We start from the raw sequence: 22,735 nt of genomic DNA, 5'->3' as shown, positions 1-22,735 counted from the left end.
CAAAACAATATGATACTATGATGTCTCTGTGGCCCACAGGCCTGAACAAAAAACTCAAGGGCTTCAGTCTGATTTAGTCTCGCCATATTTGAAGCCTACCTTTAAGTGTATTGTCAGTAAATTGTTAAAGTAAAAAGTTGCGCTGGAATAGACTAAATGGCGCGAGACGTCCAGCTTTCACTAGAACCATGTTGACTCGTCTCCAAAGCTGCGCATTTATAATGCATGAATCCAAATGCGCGTGGCTAATTAGCATAATTAATTAGGTGAAAACGGCGTGCGCGACCTGTGGCTTTTGTCACTGTATTGGCCTGATGGCTCAATTATAATAAATATGAGGAAAGACAAACTTTAGAGGTTAAAACGAGGAGAGAAGGAGCTCTGTCTCTGACTCTGCACGGCGACACCATCCACTTCTCAGCGCAGGCAGAGGCAGGACTCGCCTCACCTCATGTTTAAGTGTCATTTATGACAAGAAAGTTGCCTCTAAGGACCGCTAGAACAGGCTAGTGTTAAATAAAAGCACATTAGAGCGAGGTAAGACTAAGATCTGTCTTTCCCAGCTCTGTGTCATTACATCACAGAGTCCACCTCAGCAAAGTCGCTGTTGAGTTGAAGCTCACAGGGCTGAACACCGGTGTGTGGGCTGAACCATTTGGCACATTTTTAAAGGGGTGTCAGGGCCCTGAGATATCATCCATCATTATTGTTATATATTGTTATAGTATCAAGGCAAGGCAAGGCAACTTTATTTATACCGCGCATTTCGTACACAAGGCAACTCAATTATGAGGAAACTTAGAAAGTACAATACAGAACGCTTTTTGCAGCATCTTTGAGGGCCCCTACCCTGCTCTGGGCCCTGGGTACTCAGTACCCTTTACCCCCCCAGTCCGACGCCCCTGGCCACAAGGGTCGATATTGGGCCCCTTGCTGTTCTGTTTATACATAAATGATTTACCGGAAATCTGCAAAAACACCAGCTGCCAGTTGTATGCAGATGACACAATCATCTATGTAGCTGCAGATTTCCCTAAGCAGGCCTCAGACTTGTTGAACAGGCAGCTTGTCAAAATATCTCAGTGGCTGCGGGACAACTGTCTGACCTTAAATTATACTAAAACTGTTGCCATGTGTTTTTCTCTAAAGAGAAAGTCACCAAATTATCTTAAAAAAAATATTGACAAAAATAAGTATCAGGGGGTTATTTTAGATTCTAAGTTTGAGGCCCATGTCAGGAAAATGTCTAAGACCATCAAGGCAAATTTAAATTGTTTCTATGATTAGCTCTTGTATATCAACTCAGGCGGCACGTTTATCTACATACTGTGATTTTATCTCATATGTCGTATTGTTCAATCGTTTGGGGCCAGACTTCACAATCTGTCCTAAAGCCTTTAACATCACTCTACAAGCATGAAGTGGCATCACTGCAATATTATTAAAAAATACAAAATGATCACATTCGATAACTTCATCAGTTTCTCTTTTATATAAACTATATTTAAGTGTCTTAATGGTCTTGCTCCACCTGTAATGTGTCAATTAGTACAAAAATACACTAATCAAGTAGTAAGTACCAGAGCTGGAGTCAGTGGAAACTGCAGAGTGAAGTGGTGCAAATCTGCTCTGGGTCAGTCTGTTCTCAGTGAAAGGGACTCAGTTATGGAACGCTTTGCCACTGGAGCTAAAGTCCCAAATGGACCTGAGACTTTTCTCACAAAAGCTGAAGCTGTGGCTGAAGAACAAACAAAAATGTGAGCACTGAACTGTATGGCTGGACTTGGGATGGGAAGTGGTCAGATATGTCTTCTCTTCTTCCTTTTTATTGTATTGTTTGATGCTTTTTACTTATTTTTCATCTTTCTGTTCTTTCATAAACCCTCTCAAAAGCCTAACCAGGGACGGAGGCTGCAAATTAGCTAATGGCTAGACGCCTTATATACATAACATTGGCCTACGAGTTGGCAATGTTTCCTTGTACTGTCCCTGTCAAAAAAACAAATACATAAAAAAAATAGCTCTGAATCGATTCAACTGCGGCCTCCCTCTTTCCTAACTTTGCCTGCCAAATTCCAAGTACAATTTCCACCTGAAGGTAAATCTCCTCCTCGACTACTTTGAGCTGGTGTTCCCAACCGCCCAGGTATCACTCGGGTCTATTCCTGTCTGAGAATCCCTGCGCTGGTTTCAAATTGCTCTGCCTCCTCAGTCATCAAGATAAGGCTCCAATATGCATTTAGAAACTCCATTTTCAGCTGCTATTGTGGGAGGATAACCAGCCACCCTTAGACAAAGTTTTTCCTGCGCCACTTTGGATAGTTTCATTGTGTAGTGTGTAGGACTAATAGAGCCGGCTGACTATTGCATTATAACTAAGCTGTAAGGCTGACCCCTGATTCAGCATAATGAAAGTATCGATTTTGTCATTTCGTGCGACCCCTGCCAACACTGGACTTGGTTGTTGATAGTGGAGGCACTCACATTTAGGCTGAGAGGGATGAAAAGAAAATTAGCAATGCTTAGGGGTGTAATGAACCATTCCGGTACAGTTTTGGTCCCGCGGACACCAACACTCTCGGTGTATCATCAACGCTACCATTGAGCGGTGGCGATGATCATACTAATTGTTGTCTTTCTGTTTTTGTTTTTTTCGGGCCAGGACTTTTTCCAATTCATTCCGATGAATGAATTACATGAAGTTTAGTGTGATTAGAAATATTAACCAAAATAAATCACACTTTACATTAGCGGCAAAGACACTTTTTCGGTTTCCTGCAAGACGTTGCTTAACACGGCGTGAAGCCAAAAACAATTTTACTGTCAAACTGGTTTATTCACACAATTAAGCTGATTTGAACTTATTTGTAAATTCATTCTCCAAAATAAAATCAAAGCGCTATTGTCTTTGAAGTGCTGAAAATCTCGCATCTCTAAAAAAGAATTACCACTAAATAAGTTATGTGTAAATTACAATTAATTAATTCATTAATCAATTCATTACAAAGGCTATAATTAACTCGAATAAAAACTTTTAATCAAGTCTTTAATCAAGTTTGTTTTTGATGTTTCAAGTTGTTTTATAATTAATAACATTTTCAAGTTCATTTTAGTGTTTTTTGCACCGATGATCTCTGAACCGTGCCCTCTAAATAGTTGAACCGAACCGGAAAACATTTTAGTGTATCGTTCCTTCCCTAATGCTGCAGAGGGACAGTTTGGGTTGACAAGGAGTGTTGACACATCCTCCAACTGAGACTGATTGCTTGAATAATTGGATTGCAGCTAATTAGATTTGAGTGGCCTCTCGGGCATGTGTGACATGGTGTGTGCAAAGCGTTCACGGTGGGGGATATGACCAGAGTAATAATTGCTGCATTTACTTGAGATCTGAATTATAACAGCACTGGCTCAGTTGTAGAGTGTTCCTGATGTTGGCTGATGTGGTTCAGTTCCTGTTCAGCTAAATGTTGTATTTATGTTAGCATTGTAATACAACTTTCTCATCACTGTAGTAATACAACAGCCGTTTGTTATACTGTGCCACATTTTGTAATACATTTGCAAATTACTTCGTTTATCGTATGCAAAACATTTAAAAAGGGTTAATTTGTATTTTTTGCAAGCATTTTTGTGCAACCCTGTTTTATATTTATAAAGCAGTGCCGCCGCTCTATTCACTGATAACGCGCTCTGCGTATGGCACCTCGTCGCTGAGGGCACTACACTGAGGCCAATGTGACGGGATTATAATGTACAGTGTTCACGCCGTCGTTTTATTGACACAGCTGACCAAATATGTCCCGAATTCAATGAGACCGAGGATAAAGAAGAGTTAAAGAAATGTGTGCCAATCCTCTGTGCTCAGGAGACTCAACCCACGGCCCGCTCACACAAACGTAGTATATATATATATAATATGCTGCAAACCTAAGTTCAGATCCTGACAAAACACTAGTGTCGTGTTCTCTGGAGCCTGTGCTCGCAGGGGAAGGCGCAGAGAGAGGACACGTCTGAGCCCAAGTTCTCTGTGACCGCAGAGAAACCAGGTTCTGGGGGGAGGGGGCACCACTATTAAACTGTTACATCTAAACTCAATTCATTTAATTCTACAAAGATTATTGTAGTGTAATTTCGAGCGTGAGTTTAATTTTAATGAGCTACCTCTCCTTCCATTACCGGGGGGGAGGTGGGGAGCACCATTATTAAAACTTTCTGCTTAAGGCACCAAAATGGCTTGCAACAGCCCCGTTATAAAGCTTTTCACTAAAGCAATAATAAATTGGTGCATTCACACCTTCCTTCCTCTAAAACTACATTAAATCAAGTGATTTTAGCTCCTATACCTGATGGTAACCGCCGTTATGGGGGCTGTAGTCAGTGTAACTACACATACCGCTGTAGCAGCTTTACACATCCCCATACAGGTAAAAATATAGATTCAAGATTTTTTATTTGTCAAACCATGTGAATGGTTTGAAATGTTTCTCTCTTCCTTGATTGTGGAGCGAGGGGAGGGAGGGCAGGGAGTTCAGCTTCCCGATGGCCCTGTGTACGAAACTGTTCCTCAGTCGACTGGAAGTGACCCGTAGATTCCACAGACTCCTCCCTGAAGGCATAACCTTGAAGAGACTGTGTGATGGGTGTCGGTATCAAGAAATGATGCCCATCAGAGGGATCATTTCTTGCAATACCAAATCTGTAATTTATCTGATTACTTGTCCTTGTGGAAAAGCCCATGTGGGTAAAACAATTAGAGCCCTGAAAACACGTATTGCAGAACACAGAAGTACGATAAGATGCAAAAACTTGGACTATCCTGTGGCAGCTCATTTTGTTGAATTTAACCATCCCCTATAATCACACATTAGGGATTGAACAGATAAAACTGCCCCCTAGAGATGGAAACTTGGATCTCCTCCTTTCAAGGAGGGAACACTATTGGATTAAAGACTTTGACTCCTCATGGACTAAATATTGACTTTGATCTCAAAAGCTTCTTGTAATACTGTAGGCTATATGTATTACAGACTTCTCTATATAGTTGTATATATTTTAACCATTTTGTTTTTTGTAGAAAAATGGCTGTTCTGCACTGGGTGTGGCCTCCTGATTGATGGGCACCACCCACTCTTTGGAGAAGATCTAAGCCACCTGGGCTGGTCCACTCCACACACACTGTGGTTCAAAGATGAAAAAAGAATGATCTGATGAAGGGTATGCCGAAATATTATCATCATCCTTGATTAAAAATTTTACATCGGCTTCTTGAGTATGCGATGCTGTTTTTTGATTTCTGAAGATTTTCCTCAACATCTGCACCTCTGAGAATACTTCTGGTGAGCGTTGCTTCTATTTTCTCACAAAGCTTTTCACTAACAAACACAAACAAGAAATGTCTGTTTTTTTCTTAGCATGGCGACATAAATGATAAATTATTATCAACATTCGACTTCTCTCTACCCACCACTTGCCATGACCGTGGGGGAAGCTGCTTCAAGGAAACCCCTGAATTATCTGTCTCTCCTTGGCTATCAAATTTGAAGAGCAATTTCCCACCATCACAATTACATTCTGAAAGTTCGCAATCACGTTAGGGAGCTGAGGTGATCGTAGGAGGAGGAGCCGAGAAGCAAGGACGACCCTGTGTTTTTGTTTGGAGCGCATGATAGGAAGAAGGCGTGCTCTAAGTGAGTTAAATGAAATATAGCATCGGCACAGCTGTTGTTCCATTAAAGCCATCCCCCTGTGGAGTCGGCATTGGAGGATAAGGGGTGTGTGTGTGTGTGTGTGTATGGGGGGGGGTAGATCTGATACAGGCAGGGTGCCAGCAGGCCTTAGAGCATTTACCGAAACAATCTGGGTGACATTCAACACTCATAACTTCGCCCCACAAAACACGGTACAAAATGGAGACTGGCGATCACAATCAAATGTGATTCCAGCTGTGGTTACCAAATCCTGTTCCTTCTGAGTTCTTTAGTGATTATGTAATAGTTATGTTCTCACGCAGAGCTGGAACAAAAAAACAAAAACAAAAAAACGTTATAAAGAACCATTTCTTTATAAAAAAATTTCCCTGAAAAATGTTGGGATAAGTACATTTCAGATTCAGTTCATTTGCAGAGTGAACACCACACTGAAAGACACTGTTCACTCATAAAACACAAAAACAGTCTTACAAAATAAACCAGCCACATAGTCAAGTGAGTTAAAAAAAAAGGTTACTATAGAGTTTAAAAATACATTTGTGAAATTCAGAGTGCATTGTTCAAAGACATCACAGCTTTGGCAACATTTACCACATTTGATGGCGTGTTTGCCTGTATTTTCAAAATAATGTTGCAGACCAAAATATAAAAAACTATGAAAAGCATATCCCGCCATATGCACAGCTAGTTTTAACTTGAAAAACAAGTTTTGAAACGGATTGAAAATTTTGCAATGGCTTCACATCAAATTATTGCATTATATAAATCTTTCCTTCAAATTTCTGAACATGTTTAATGGAGCTCTCCATGCGTCAGGGACTTTATCTTGGATTCAAGATTTAGATTTGCGATTTATTTATTGAAAGGAACATAACATATTATTGAGCATAAAAATGTACTAGTATATGACACTAGTAGCCAAATGGCAATTACCACCTGTAGTCCCTGGTGAGTATTACTCAATATGGAAAACAGTAAACAACAATAATGACAATCAAAAACAAAGATTCTAGCCTCATATAAGCAAGGAAGTTAAGGCCAGTAGACAAAAAGCGAGTGGCTTTTAAGAACAAGGATAGAGGGAGAAACTCAATGTTGTACTCAGGAGAGCGTAAATTAGAAACAAAGGTTTCTAGAAAAGATTTAGATACTCTGGTTATGCACTTGAGTGTGGACATAAAAAAACAGAGTATTCGGCAAGTATTCGGTAATTCAAACTATGAAGCACTTTGAATTGCCTTGTGTATGAATTGTGCTCTACAAATAAACTTGCCTTGCCTTGTTGTACGACCTGTGTTTACATCTGGTGGACATCAGAAACAGCATGGATGCCTCAGAAGCATGCAGGTGAAGGAGGACTTCACAGTCGGCTATTTGACGACAAGTAACTGTTCCACGTCCGACATGTTGGCCGAAGACGGTAATAGCAGGACCAGGGCGCACTTCTGCTGGAGAACTTGAGAGAAATGGTGAGACATGTTAGGGTCCTCACTGCTGCCGTTGTTGGATCTTTTATGTGTCACCAGTCAGTGTGGTCAAGAAAGTTGCTTGTACACTGTACTATTTATCTGACTGAAGATTACAAACCATGGCAAAATGCAGTTTGTTTGTGATCGGGGAAACGGTATCGGGCTGTAAGAGCCACAAGCAGCTGATACAAACACTCTTTTATTCCTGCAGATAGCACTGTGTGTTCGGGTCTTGTATATTCTCTCCTTGATGAAACTTGTGTAACACATTCTGTTGTACTGTGATTGTTATGATTCAGCCATATTCCATTGTTGAAGTTATGCCGAATGAGCTGATTGTCCTTTTGTCTTTTTAATTTACTGTCATATATTTTATTGTAGGAACCACAGCATGGTAAGTCCCAGACAAACTTCCCTGTATGGGACAATAGAGTTTAACCTGAACCTTAACTTTGGTGTGTTGTGTTTCAAATCGCAAACTTATACTGAAAATCTTTAATGATTTAAATCAACTTCTATTTCATCCAAACACTTTTTAGTTTCAACTTGTTTTAAAATCTGAAATTTTTGGGGTCCTGTGACTCCGGTTCCTAAACGCTGTGCTAAACCATTATAGTCCCGACATTGTGTTTTCAAGATTCAATCTATATCAGCTCTCTTTCCTCCACTTCACCATATCTGCGAACTCTTGTCTTCACATTTCTGAGGTCAGATTAATGCCTTTTGAAGTAATACAGTTGTGTAGAAAATACAATCTAATTCCAGTGATGCATTAGAGGTGGCTTTTTTGTGGCTGTGTGCAAAGGCTGATCCTATATAATGCTCCTCTCCCACTGGAAAATAGAGGGCTTTGCGTTGCTCATATATAGGTTCTACAGAGAGGGATGTGACATGAATTGGAAATATAGTTGTGACGTCAATTTCTCAAGAGGATAGTTGAGTTTTATTAACCTCTAGTCGAGGCCAAGTCGTGGCAGGGACTTAAATGGATTTTGAAAATATAGTTTTATGTCAAAAGAGAAAAAAAAAGTTATCCATATCCTTGACTGAGGCAAAAATGAGATCAAGACCCCCATTAGGCTTCACAACAGACATCCACTGCACGCTAAAACAGGATGACCCTGAGCACATGGCTCTTTTCATTAATGTGAGTGCTTGCTTTGGTGTGGGCCTTAGTTGGAGAGGTCATGGCGTCCAATCAGTTTTACACCAACAGAAACGGGCGTGAATACAGACGACAGTTACGTGAAGAAAGGGGACAAGTGTTGGGGAGAAGATCTCCCTGAACACCGGCCAAAACATTGATGGTGGAGAAGAGGAGGGCATGTAAAGTTAGAGGTGGCTGTGTGTTTTTTTAGTAGTAACTAAGTAGGAGGGGTGAGCTATGCTACGGATTGGGAGTCATGGACAAGAGAGAGAGAGTGTTTTGTGTAGGGGCTGTTAGGACCTGGTTCTTTTGTATCACGCGAGAAGAGATATTTGGAAATAGCCAAAGCATACACTGGAGATAGAAGTTGTCTCAAAGAAAAGGCTTTTATTGCCATTGTTCCGAGTTACAGCCTTGGTTCTCAGATCATCATATGCCCTAATTTGCCTCTTTCCCTTTAAATCTGTTTTCACACATGTTGGAGCACCTTGTGGTCTCCTCAAGACCGCCTTAGCTCCAACTGCATTTACTGCAAAGTTAGTTTAGTTTAGTTTCCGTGTTCACAAGCGCTCGCACTACACATTGCAACATCATCCATGTAACAACGATCAGCTGCTCAACAAACTTATTCCCATGACAACGAGCATCAACCTGTCAATGTGCAGACGCGAGCGCACGTACAGGCACACGGCGGTCACTCCTCTCCCTCGTGGTTAAATACAGTGAGGGTGACATATTCGCAAAGCGTGGAGAAATTAATCAGCAGGAATCAGAGGAAAGTTTCACTGCAGCAGGAAGGGAAAGATGGAAAAGAGAGGCGTACCTTGATGATTTAAAGTTGATCCATTTTGACTCGTCAGAGCAGTAATCCAAACGTCCTCAGGCAGCGCGTAGTCATTCTTTCTAAAAAAGAGGCATCAAAGCGAGAATAGTTCACCAGAGGTCGGCCACATTCACACCACACCAGCTCCGAAGCAGAGGACAGCTCAGGCTCCGAGACCGCCTGTTTCAACCACACTTGGAGCGGCTGTTTAGACCGGCTTAACCGGCTGTCGGGAAAACGCCCTTAGATCCTCCTTGTGCTCCCCATCAAAACAAACCTCCATCAGACATTGGAGTAGAGGTTAGATTTTAGGCCCGAGCCCGACCCGACATTCGGGCCAGGGGCCGAGATTTCACGCATGAGAGTCGGGTCGGTTGGGCTCAAGTTTTTTTAATTGATTTATTCATTTTTTAAATATTTTAATAAATGTCATTAGAATCTCCAATAAAAATCTATGCTATAGGCTTAGTCTATTGGATACAAAATGTGGTTATACGCAATATAAAATAGCGGAGTCCGGGAGGGAAGCAGGTGTGGGGGGTGAGCGCACGTGCTGCTGTGTTGTCACGTTTAAGCAGCGTGGTCAGGCTGTGATACCAGCGCCACACAGAGAACATCACTCTTCAGTCTTTCTCTCAGGACAATCATTAACAGTGGATAAATAAGCAGTTTGGTTCCTGTTACTGCGTAAAAAAGTAGCTTTTGTGGAGCGCGATGTTCATGAACAAGAGGCGGCGGAGAGAGGGACGGAAAAGAGGAGACAGACACATTGAGCTGCGGCGCTGGCTCATAACCTGCTCTGCGCCGCGTGCATCTCTGCCCACCCAGGTATGTGAGCTACTGCTGCGTGTACGTGTGCCGTGCGCGAAGCCGCGTACCCAATGGCCGCTGGCTGCTCTGCTTTATGCCCACGACACTGGAGGCCGCCATTGCTCCGCCATTGCTGTAGTACCTCCATATCGCCACTAGGCCCCCATTGAAAAGCATTGGAGTTTAGACACCTTAAAAACAACTTTAACACCTGGTTTCAATTTTTTCAACACTAGACTAGGCTAGATATTCCTCCTGAGATAACGCTGGGTTAGTCACAATTATAGAAACCAGGCTGGTTTTCGTAAAAAGAAGAAGCTGGGGAGGAGGAGTCTGTAAATCCGCCATGAATTCCCCCACGACCGTGGTCATTATGGTAAACGGGGAGGAGTGAGCATAAGACATTATTTTTACAGTCTATGCGCGTACCTCGCAAACACTGTGCTGCTGCACTGTGCAGATGCTCCTATCGAGCCTTAAAAGTCCTATATCATGCAAAATCGACTTTTTAGAGCTTTTAGCCATGTTGTCATGCTATTTCCTTATCAAAAACACCCCCGGAGTGTTTTTTGGCTTCATTCACGCAGTTCTCAGCAATCCTCCTGAATCCTGCTCTCTGAGCAGCTGCTCCGCCCTCTGAATGAACGACTGACCTGCTCAGTTGTGTCGTCACAGCGGAACGGAAGTGCTCGGTGTCTGAAATGTAATGTCTTACAGCCTGATTTTAATTTGTAAAACAGCTTTTCCATTATTTCTGTTGTAAGAGAGAAACAAAGAAAAAAAAAGGATGTGCCCAAGATGCTTCCAGGTCAGCTGGGCCAAAACAAACCTGAGCGTCTGACGTCATGTCTGCAGCTGTGAAGATGGAGCTCGTTATAACTTATTCTGGACACACCTGTTCTTCTTTCTTACTTAACGATCATGTCACAGAGAAAAAGAAGCGCGTTTGTCTGCGAGGACTTTATTCAACCTTCCTGAAGAAGAGGCCACTCTCAGAAGTTGTTTTTTTCTCCGGGATTCAGCGACTATCACCAATATAGTGTTTTTCTGTGACTGTCACTGATGGATGCTTGTGAACCTTCACCAGAATCTAAGTGGATTAACAAGGCGAATCCCATAATGTAAACAGCGATGGACCAGAGTGGTGAGTTTATCAAAACGCGTGTTAGCTTGTGTGTTAGCATGTGTGTTAGCCATTTAAGAAGCTGTGTTGCTGATGTCAACTCCTTATAACTGCATCGTGAAATAACTTCACTTATTGCTGTTTACTTATATTACGGTAAAGTTGTATGTGCGGAGAGAGGGGGCGGAGTTAACTGAATTGAAGCGTTGTATCTTCCGGGTTTGAAATATACCTCCAGAAAACACTTATATTTATCACAAAAATGAGTGCTCCATAATGGTAGAGGTACAATATATCATACAAATGCCTATACTTAACTTTGGAATGGCTAAAATAGCATGATACAGATCCTTTAAATAAATAATTATTTACGTCGGGGTTGTTTCGGGTTCGGGCGGACAATTCAAGTTAATTGCTCAGGCTGGGAGGCAAGATACTGTGGGACTTCCAGATACAGATGGACAGAATGGTAATCAACCAACCGGACATTGTGGTGGTGGACAAAGAGCAGAGGAAAGCCGTTGTGGTCGACATAGCAATACCAAGCGACTTCAACATCAGGAAAAAGGAACACGAGAAACTAGAGAAATACCAGGGGCTCAGAGAAGAGCTGGAGAAAACCTGGAGGGTGAAGGCATCAGTGGTGCCCGTGGTCATTGGGGCACTCGGGGCAGTGACCCCCAAACTGGAGGAGTGGCTCCAGCAGATCCCAGGAAATACATCAGACATCTCGGTCCAGAAAAGTGCAGTTCTAGGAACAGCAAAGATACTGCGCAGAACCCTCAAGCTCCCAGGCCTCTGGTAGAGGACCCGAGAAAAAGAGACCATTAGTGTGTATTAGGGCCTTTGACCCGAAGGCAGCGAAGTTGCAATTGTGATTTTATGGCCAAAGACACCAGGGGAGATGAAATACCCCCCCGCCAAACATTCCATCAACACTTTATTACCCCCAGAGGGACTATGAAAAGGATTTATTAAGGTAAACACGTTACTTAGTATTGCTTTAACGAAGCCACTTATGTGCAAATTAACGGTAAAATGTAATGAGTCAACATACAAAAATCTAGAAACAAAATGCTGCACAATTATTATTATCGCTCCTACTTCACATTACCAGTGGTTTAATTTAAACAGTAACCTATTTTGAATCCATTTTCTATTTTCCTAATATTACAACTCTTTCTGTAAATAATCAGGTGAACGTTTGAAGAAGTTGGACTTCTCCACTTTGGCTCCGAATTTGTGTTGCTTCCTCCCTGGGGGTCAACTGAACCGAAGAAAGCCTTAAATCCGGCTCTTAGTCAGACTGCTAAAGATATCCACGTCTGAGAGGCAGCTACAGGAAATTCCCTCTGCACATTCATATCTGCCGAGGATAAAACCACTCTGCCACGGAACCCATCGCCTCCATATGCTTTTGTGAACTACTTATCTCCATTTTCTTTCATGATTAAATCTCACACCAAGACTATTCCGGTGCAAAGATGCTGTAATAACAGTTGAATTGATATACTACGCATAAAATTCTCTTCTATCCTTAAGCATATGAGTGATGAAAAAGCTGCATCATGTCTATTCTCATCGTTTATGAATCTTTTACCTCCAAATGCCATATGGGGGCACGTAGCCAACGGAATTTGGTTAATCTACTGGTCATGCGTATGGAAACTTCAGAACAGAGCAAAAATAAACATTAATCTTTTAAGTAAGCTTCTGTTGCCAAAATCAACTCATAATCTGACAAGCCACTCCCACTCAAAACTGGGAAAATTGGCATTTGCTAATGAGGTTTTGGAATTGTGTGGCATATTTTTAGCTTTACACTTACACAGCTCAGCAGATAATATAGTAACTTGCCAAAGCTTCCACTCTGGTATTGAACGGTAAAAAATAACTTTAATACTTAAATTTGTCTTGTGCATCTGCCTGGGTGAGACAGTCCAGAGTTGTTGAAATTGGCACAACTTGATATGGAGAAAGTCGTTGTCAGGAGTACATTGCTGGAGCACTTTACAGAACATCCAAGCTCCACAAAGTACATTTGCCATTTCCCACTGGACTTTCTATCCATCAAAACTACGAGATCCACTTAGATGCATCCAACAGAAATGAGCGTGCTAGTTCCAGCATCATTTGGTCAGTCTGCCTTTACATATAAAAGAGCAAAGTTGTGGAACTCAATACCCACTGAACTTAAAGGGATATTTCAGGATTTTTGACATGGGGCCTCATTTCCTAGTTATCCAGAGTGTTGCTGGTACCTGGAGATATTTTTTTTGTAATTCATGCAGTTCTTATGTTTGAAGAATTTCGTGGTGCTAGGCTAATGCAAGGCTTGCGCATTTCTATGGTATCAGCTAGCATGCATTAAAAGCAGTCTGACCCGCTCCACAGTGCACCTGAGGCAAATCACTTATAACGCCAGACTAACCATATAAATGTCTGTGTCGATTGAGTAATTTTACCCATTTTGCATTTAAAATACCTTATATTTGAGCAGCATCAGGTGGAGTGATCTGCTAGAAAATAGTCCCTCAAAATGCGATCATTCATGTGATGTCAGTTATATTCCAAAAATTATTGACACAAACATTTATATGGTTAGTCCGGCGTTATAAGTGAGGCCACTGAGATCAGACCCAGACCAAGTAGGGAAATGATAATTGACCGGAGTTTACGGATGGCTAAGGCCAGGCAAAGTCTTGGCTGAAATCGGAACAGAATTGCACCCATTTGTAAATTTGTAAATAGCACTGAGTTTGTGTGTGTAAATGATTTATATAGTGTACATAGGTAAGTTTTTAAGATAAAATTGAAAATGTTAATGTAGTGTAGAAAGGCCCAACCAGGGACTGGAGTTGAAAAATAGCACAAGCTATAAACTCTTTTTGCATCTCATCAGTAACAAGCTTTTTTTGTACTACGACGACTTGTAATGTCCCTGTCAAATAAATGAATAAATAAAAAAAAGCTCATCCTCTTCCACCACCAGTGTCCAGAATCCGAGGGGAAGACTCCGTCAATCATTCACCACACTCCGGGCTATAGTTCTGTGTGTCTCTCTAGTGCACATTCACAAAGCCTTTTACTGAATTTTCTTGAGCTAAATAGAATTCTATAGTTTTTTGTTTTGTTTTTTTGTTTTGTTTTTGCTGTGTTTTCATATCTCAATCCTTTTGGACACACTTTTGAGATGGAAATCTATTATCTATTCATGAAACATGCACACACCAGGTATGTTGGAGGAGGACCCTCTACTTCTGAAGTAAATTTACAAATTGTCATTGCGATGTTACACGGCTCCCGGAGGCGTAGAAGGACCATTTGAAAGCTTGACATTTTTGGCTCACATCACAAAAGACCGCAAGTCTCACTTTCTATTCCAAAGTTATGAAAAATTGTCAATGTTGTATAGCGGGAGCATGGACCTCATGTGCTTAAAAAATTAAAGCACAATTCGGCACCCCCTCCAGCAGATCCTGCCTGGGTCGCCTATGCCCCGGGCCGGCCCTGATCACGCCTGTGTGTTTCATACAGTTAATTCACTGCCCTCTGCCGGGGTCTGAGCCCCAAACATGTCCAATAAAACGCTTCTAATGTTGCTTTGTTTCTATGACTCTTTTCAGGTTGAATTAAATTATGGACATTTCACATGGACATGCAAAAATAGATGACAACAAAAAAAAGAAATACATGCAAATATAGTCTATTTAAAAACTCCTGTTGTCATATTGGACTCTACACTTGATTGATTGTTTGCTGATGTCATGAGGTGGTAGGGCTGTGCAATTAATGTAAATTCGATTACAATTTCGATTATTACACTAAACGATTACAAAATTTGCATAATTGGAAAGAAAGCGTTTTTTTTTTTTTTTTTGCAAAGCAGATTTAGATTAGATTATATTAGATTTACTTTATTATTTCACCGAGGTGGAAATTTCACAGTCACAAAATCACACATAGTCACAACAGACATGACAGACAGTATCAAAGACAATAAGTTAATAATAAGAACAATTATAAACAGTTGTCCTGCGACTCCACTAGCGCTTATTCAGCAGATTTATTGCATTAGGCACAAATGAGCCCTTGCATTACTTTATGGCGCTGGGATTATTTTCTCTTCACATTTCACGTGCCATGGCTCATGCTTTTGCCTGACATAAAAACAAACAGCGCTGTGTGATGATGTCATCAGGCCGCGCTGCTCAGTTTGCTTGTGCAGGTGTGAGGGCTGGCCAGCAGGGGGCAGGCGTGAAACAGAGACCTCTCCTTAATCGAGGCAAACTTGAAATCATTTCTACTTTTATGACTGTTCAGAAAACAGAAAATAATCAGCAATTTATTTATTTTTTATTAAAGGGGGGGTATTATGCAAAATCGACTTTTTCAAGCTTTACATCATGTTATTATGTCATTCCCTCATTACAAACATGCCTGAAGTGTTACCTTGGCACATTCACGTAGTTTTGAGTAATCTGTAAAAACTCTGATGGCGGCCATTTTAGGGGTAGGTTTGCCTGAGTCCTCCTAGGAACGCCCCCACCTCCTGGAGACGCCTCCGAGCTTTCGTCACCAGCCGAGTAACCAACCACTGCTCCTCAGCAGAACCCCCTCCCCACTGATGTCACAGACAGCGTGTGGGGGGGGGCGTGTCGGAAAGGGTCAGAGGTTCTTAAAGAGACAGAGGCCTATTTCAAGACATTCACTACAGCCATTTTGAGAGAGCAATTTTATATAAGGCAGTTTTTCTAATTTACTGCATTTACAGACCAACAGAAGGTTTCGTCATCATTGTAGTGTGCCATAATTTTTTTTTAAAGGCAACAAATAATCGTGATTTCAATTATGAGAAAACTAATCGTGATTATTATTGTTTCAATAATCGAGCAGCCCTATGAGCTGGTGCTTTTCTTTCAAACACACATTTTAAATGATCAAATAGTTTTCACGATTCACGATCGCGATTTTAGGTAAAATATGTTTGTGTAGGCAGTTTAGTAGAAGGGATTCAAATAACATCGACTGAACTGGGTTGATTGAGTCGGGGGCCTTTCTTCAAAACAAAAAAACTCGTTCTTGCTCTTGTAAGACTGAACCAGACAGGTTTGATACAAGCTTAAGCTCAGATATTCCTCATCTCTAGCCTATTCTATTGTGTATGTTATGGGTTGATAGTGGAGACCAGAGCACCTGGAGGAAACCTACCCCACCGACACACAAAGAGCCCTTAAACACAGCGAAATTTCAAAGCCCCCCCAGAGCAGAAAACCGCGGAACGTGCCAGGCTGGAGGATTAGCGCTCCGTAATGGTGTTTTGAGGATAGCGGGGATTTGAGATGTGGAGCGATATGCCACTGCAAAATACACCAAAGGAGCTTTAAAAGGACCAGGCTTCCCCCCTTCTGCTGCATGTGGATCTGTTATCACGGTCAGTAAAGCAGCCACCCAGAGTCACACACTCGAGTATCTCCTGGAGCAATGTGGAGATCCTCAACGTAAAGCCGCAGACTTTAACTACGGGAGTCACAGGACAATGTCGGAATGGGAAGAGTTGGGGAAGGGTAGATTTAATGGGGTCGCAGTGGCTTTGTGGTTAGAGTGTTTGTGCTGAACTAAATTTAAGAATAATTTGTTATGATTTATTTATTCAGGCTTTTAAAACTTTATAAAAACAATAAAATATTTGCCAGAAAGTGTGTCACGACCCATTCTTCCCACATTACAACCTCGTCATTCCCACAGCCAACTTCCATTCAAACTTTCCCCTTCCCATGGTGGTTAACAGCAGAGCTTTCAGAGCGGCTGCACAGAGAACTGTAGAGAACTGTTACTGTTGTGCCTTTAACCAGGACAACAAACAGCGCTGTCTCTCCCAACAACAAAATCTCTCCTGCCCTCTGCAAATGAGTCTGGAGGTGCTGTATGTGTCGCTGACAATTGTTGTGCACATTGTTTAAAGTTGATTTAATATTTGCAGTTGGGTTTGGAGTTACGTACTGTATGTACTTAGAAAAGGACACTTTGGGGTTTATGTAAACATTCTTAACATTTTACAATTTAAACAGCTGTACCAAGCCCTTTTCTTTGAAGGAGAGGAAAATGTATTACTCCCATTCAAATGCCCGGGGCGGAGGAGATGGAGCACAGTGGCTCACATGGTAGGTAGGAAGTTCGAATCCTCGAATCCCGCTCATGACCCGTCCATGTTGTGTCGTTAGACAAAACATCTCATCCCTTGACTGAATGTTGTGCGAGTGGTGCTGCTGGTCGGAGAGGGTCAACCTACCGAATCAAAGTCTCACTTTGGACCAATGAACTATTGGCAACAAACAAACAACACCCCCACTGTCATACATTATTAAAACTTGCACTGCAACGATTAGATAAGATCGGACTTTATTGATTTTGCAATGGAGAAATTCACTTGTTACATCAACTCTCATGAAACACTCAGGAAAAACTGGACAGGATGCACTTTCATAAGCTTGTCTAGCAATAATGTAAACCATTATTATTCATGAAAAAACCTTCTCTGTGCTGTCTGCCTCTCATTGCAAAGCATTATGTTTACCCTATATTGCAATCTCAGAAGCATGCTCCGATGTGCTGGAAGGGTGCCGCCAAAAAAACTCCACTTGGCAGCTGGGAATGTACCTTTACATTACAGACACATGAAGGAGCAGGATATATGTGTGTGGCTGGGTTTGTGAAAGAAAGAACCTCCCGCTGTTTCTTTTAGAGAACGGTAGAAAGGACTGCAGTTACTGTTGTGACATATAATAATCCTGTTATTGTGCATACTATGGGTTCAGCTCAGACTCCATGATTGGAATAATGGCTGTACAGTAGGAAATACCAGCAAACAACAAAAACACCTCTTAGTGCGCAGTAACATTCATGATACTGTAATGATCCAGTAATAGTGTGTGCACTTAAGATCTGGCAGAAGCCTTTAGAATTACATATGAATTTAAACACACGCTGCCGGCCTATTGATGTAACAGTAGACGACTCAAATGTCACGATGAAAGAGGTCGAAAAGATTAGCAAATACAGTACAAAGACCTTGCCATCGAACTGTAGGGGTGTAATAATGCTCGTATGAAAGTGACATGCAACTTTCAGTGTGTTCTATTTCTTAATATTCATCCATCATCCATTCCCACGTAACTGAAGACTGTAGATGCTCCAGACCAGACCTCCAAAGTTAGATCCTCCAAAAACACGTGAAATCTGTGTGGCTTTGAAAGAGAGTCCTTTTTTTAAAAAGTCCAAGCAGAATGTTGTCCAGGAACAGCCCAAATACAAGTCTCAAATCAAATGTGATGCTCCGTGAGTTTCGTGTGGAAAGCCAAACTGAAACTTACCACTACTTAAAGAGGGGGTATTATGCTTTTTTCAGCCACATAGCACCAGTCTATAGCACACTACAATGATGACCAAACCTTCTGTTGGTCTGTAAATGCAGTAAATTAGAATAACTGCCTTGTATAAAATTGCTCTTTCAAAATGGCGGTAGCAAATGACTTGAAATAGGCCCCTGTCTCTTTAAGAACCTCTGACCCTTTCCGACACGCCCCCTCCACACGCTGTCTGTGGCGTCACAACAACACTCCGCTTGTCTCAACAGTATTGAAACTACGATCGGTGCATTTTAATTTTTATTGTTGGAAAGGAGCTACTGTTTATCACTTTGTGAACAATGGCCACACAGGATATTATTTGGAGACGAACCTTCCACACCGGACGCTTGGACGGGGCTCTTGCCTGAAAAATAACTGCTGTTTGGAGGCTCTCTCTTTGCATCTGCCATGCCCTATGGATCTCTAACTATACCCCCATGGACGACACCAGGATCTGCAGGAGCCCATACGATTCAAAAGACGGACATTATCTGTGCAGGTGGACAGTGGTTTTTCGAGGTTACCCGTTAGCTTGATATAATCGACTACAGCTCATTGTTGATGAAAAGTCTGCAATAAACCACAAATGTGTAAAGCCAGGCTCATTGTGTGATCATCGTAAAGGCTGCTTCGAGTAGTTGCTGCTTTATTGACGTTATTTGTGCATAATATGCTGCCTGTTTTCAATGAATGTTGTGAAGGTGAAGGTTGTTAGCTTGTCGCGGCTAATAGTGCCTTAGCTCCGGGAGAAACCACTCGGCTACGACTCACTGTAGATGAAATGTGAGCAATAAACTACACAATCAACAAGCCCGGCTCCGTGTGTGATCATCATAAAGGCTGATTCAAGCAGTTGCCTGTTTTAGTGACGTTTTCAATGCATAATATGCTGCTTGTATTCAGTGAATTTTCCCGTTAGCTTATCGCGGCTAGCTTGTTAGCTCCGGGAGAAAACCACTCGGCTACGACTCACTGTAGATGAAATGTGAGCAATAAACTTCCAAATCAACAAGCCAGGCTCCGTGTGTGATCATTGTTAAACGGTTCTTTATGTGTGTGGTGGTTTTATTGACTTTGTGTGTGCATATTTCTCGTTTTCACGTGATGACTCGAGGTTTAGCTTAGCATTAGCTTTCTCCGGAGGCTCTGTACATCATCAAGGCCCAGCGCAGAACCAGACACTGAAATAAGTGTTCTTGTCACCGGTTTTAATCCTGGGTGTTTCGGTAACAGAAACACTGATGTGTGTCTTTGTAAAAGTTTCAGAACTGTAACTCCGGTTCACAACACATGAAGCTAATCCTCCATGATGACTCTGTTTACATCTTAGGGCTAGACACTGCGGGGAGGGGTTCTGCTGAGGGGCAGTGGTTGGTTACTCGGCTGGTGACGAAAGCTCGGAGGCGTATCCTGGAGGTCGAGGGCGTTTCCTGAAGGAATCAGGCGTTTTATCCCTAAAATGGCCGCCATCAGAGTTTCTACAGATTACTCGAAAATACGTGAATGTGCTAAGGCAACACTTCAGGCATGTTTTTAATGAGGGAATGACTTAATAACATGATGTAAAGCTTGAAAAAGTCCATTTTGCATAATACCCCCCCTTTAACAAGGCCTTTTTTTTTTCTTTTTACTTTAGAGCCCGACATGCGGATTCATCTGACGACTCACTATCCCGAAAAGTTCAGGTCTGTTCTTCTCCCTTGCAATGTAGATCTTTCAATACTTCTGAAGAAAAACAAAGGATAGGGCAGTGTTTTTCTGTCAGCCTTTTGCCAGACTGTTTCATTTAAGTTTAAGTTATGTTCCTAGATACTTAATTGTTTAATTTGCTTAGAACATTCATGGTGATTTACATATTTTACACAGTGATCAGTGTTTACGTTTATGATCCATAGATACAATAAATGGCCTGTTTACTGGCAAAAGCAGATTACATGTCTTTTTTGTTATCATTTTCATAAACCCCTCCTGGAACCACCACCTTAATGTGGTGGATGGGTTTGAGCACCCGAATGATCCTGGGAGCTCTATGGTCGAGGGCTTCATTCCCCTGGTTGGGTCTCCCATAGCAAACAGGTCCTAGGTAACGGGTCAGATAAAGAGCGGTTCATATGAGAGACCAACAGGCCCGTTTAATCGTGAGGCCGTCCTACTGTGGACCCACCACCTGCAGGAGGAGCCATAAGGGGCTGGTGCAATGTGATTTGGGCATCTCTAACAGCTGCCCCCACGACCCGGCAACGGACAAGTGGAAGAAAATGGATGGATGGATCTTCATGAACACAATACCGTGAGCCTCTCCACAATATCACAATTAATGTCGTACCGTGAGATCAATATCGAAATTGTGCTGTGAGCTTTTGATATCGTTACATCCCTTGTGGTCAAGTGACTCAAAAATAACCTGTAAGGTCTCCCGGGCCACCCCAATGCAATGAAATTATAATATTAAACACACACACCTACTTTCAAGACTACACAAACCACAGCCTTTCCATTGGGAACGACATCTGGGCAGCGCACATGCCTCACACTGGTCAGCGGTTCTCCTCTACTGCCTGGTCGCATCGATTCACTTCACACTAGTGACCTGTCTCTCTGGCTTTTCTGCACTCCCACGGATTCCTGCCGCTCCCAACCAAGGTCAGAGTTGAGGCTAAATTCTTCCTGACTTCCTGGTTTGGGGCGTGTAATCCGCTGCCGTCTGTGGCCCCGTTCTCTGTGAGCGGCAGATGCGCAGCTCATCTCAGACAGGCCGACACGCTCCCTGACTCCATCTGTCTCACCCTCACCAAAAAAAAAAGGAGAAAAAAAAAAAAAAAAAAAAAAAAGCCCAGAGATGCCGGCCGTATAATGCCACGCCGCTGTTGGAGGGAGAAGTGCAATTAGAGCGATAGCTATTGGACAAGGGAGGAGTGGGGGGAAAGGGAAAAGAAAGAACAAAGACAAAGAAAGCGAAAATGCGTATTTTTAAGTGCAAGTTTTAATTTCAACCTGGTTCAAGTAGTAAATATCAAACTATCTTGATATGAAAATACTAGATTTAACATTATTGACACCAGCAAAGATTTCAAAAGGTTGTTGTTAAAGGGATATTTCAGGATTTTTGACATAGGGCCTCATTTCCTAGTTATCCAGAGTGTTGCTGGTACCTGGAGATATTTTTGTTGTAATTCATGCAGTTCTTATGTTTGAAGAGCTTCGTGGCGCTAGGCTAATGCAAGGCTAGCGCATTTCTACGATGTCAGCTAGCTTGCATTAAAAACAGTCTGACCCGCTCCACAGAGCACCTGAGGCAAATCACTTAAAACGCCAGACTAACCATATAAATGTCTGTGTCGATAGAGTAATTTTAGGAATATAACTGACCTTGCATCACATGAAGGATCACATTTTGAGGGACTATTTTCTAGCAGATCACTCCGCTGCTGCGTAGCTTACATAACCACGAAGCTGATGCTGCTCAAGTATAAGGAATTTTAAATGCAAAATGGTTAAAATTATTCTATAGACACAGACATTTATATGGTTAGTCTGGTGTTATAAGTGATTTGCCTCAGGTGCACTGTGGAGCGGGTCAGACTGTTTTTAATGCAGGCTAGCTGATACCATAGGAATGCACTAGCCTTGCATTAGCCTAGCGCCACGAAACTCTTCAAACATAAGAACTGCATGAATTACAAAAAAATATCTCCAGGTACCAGCAACACTATGGATAACTAGGAAATTAGGCACTATGTCAAAAATCCTGAAATATCCCTTAAGGGGGCAATCCATCCATCCATCCATTTTCTTCCGCTTTATCCGGGGCTGGGTCGCGGGGGCAGCAGTCTCAGCAGAGATGCCCAGACTTCCCGATCCACACACACCTCCTCCTGCTGTTCTGGGGGGACCCCGAGGCGACACCAGGCCAGCTCGGAGACATAGTCCCACCACCGTGTCCTGGGTCTTCCACGAGGCCTCGTCCCACTAGGACATGCCTGGAACACCTCCCGCGGGAGGCGACCAGGAGGCATCCGGAACAGATGCCCGAGCCACCTCAGCTGGCTCCTTTCGACGTGAAGGAGCAGCGGCTCTACTCCGAGCTCCTCCCGGGTAACTGAGCTCCTCACCCGATCTCGAAGGGTGCGCCCAGCCACCCTGCGAAGGAAACTCATTTCAGCCGCTTGTATTCGCGATCTTGTCCTTTTGGTCATGACCCAAATCTCATGACCATAGGTGAGGGTGGGAACGTAGATCGATC

The sequence above is a fragment of the Gobius niger genome (assembly GCF_951799975.1).
Source record: "Gobius niger genome assembly, chromosome: 2".
Taxonomy (NCBI): domain Eukaryota; kingdom Metazoa; phylum Chordata; class Actinopteri; order Gobiiformes; family Gobiidae; genus Gobius; species Gobius niger.
This window is presented reverse-complemented; position numbering follows the sequence as displayed.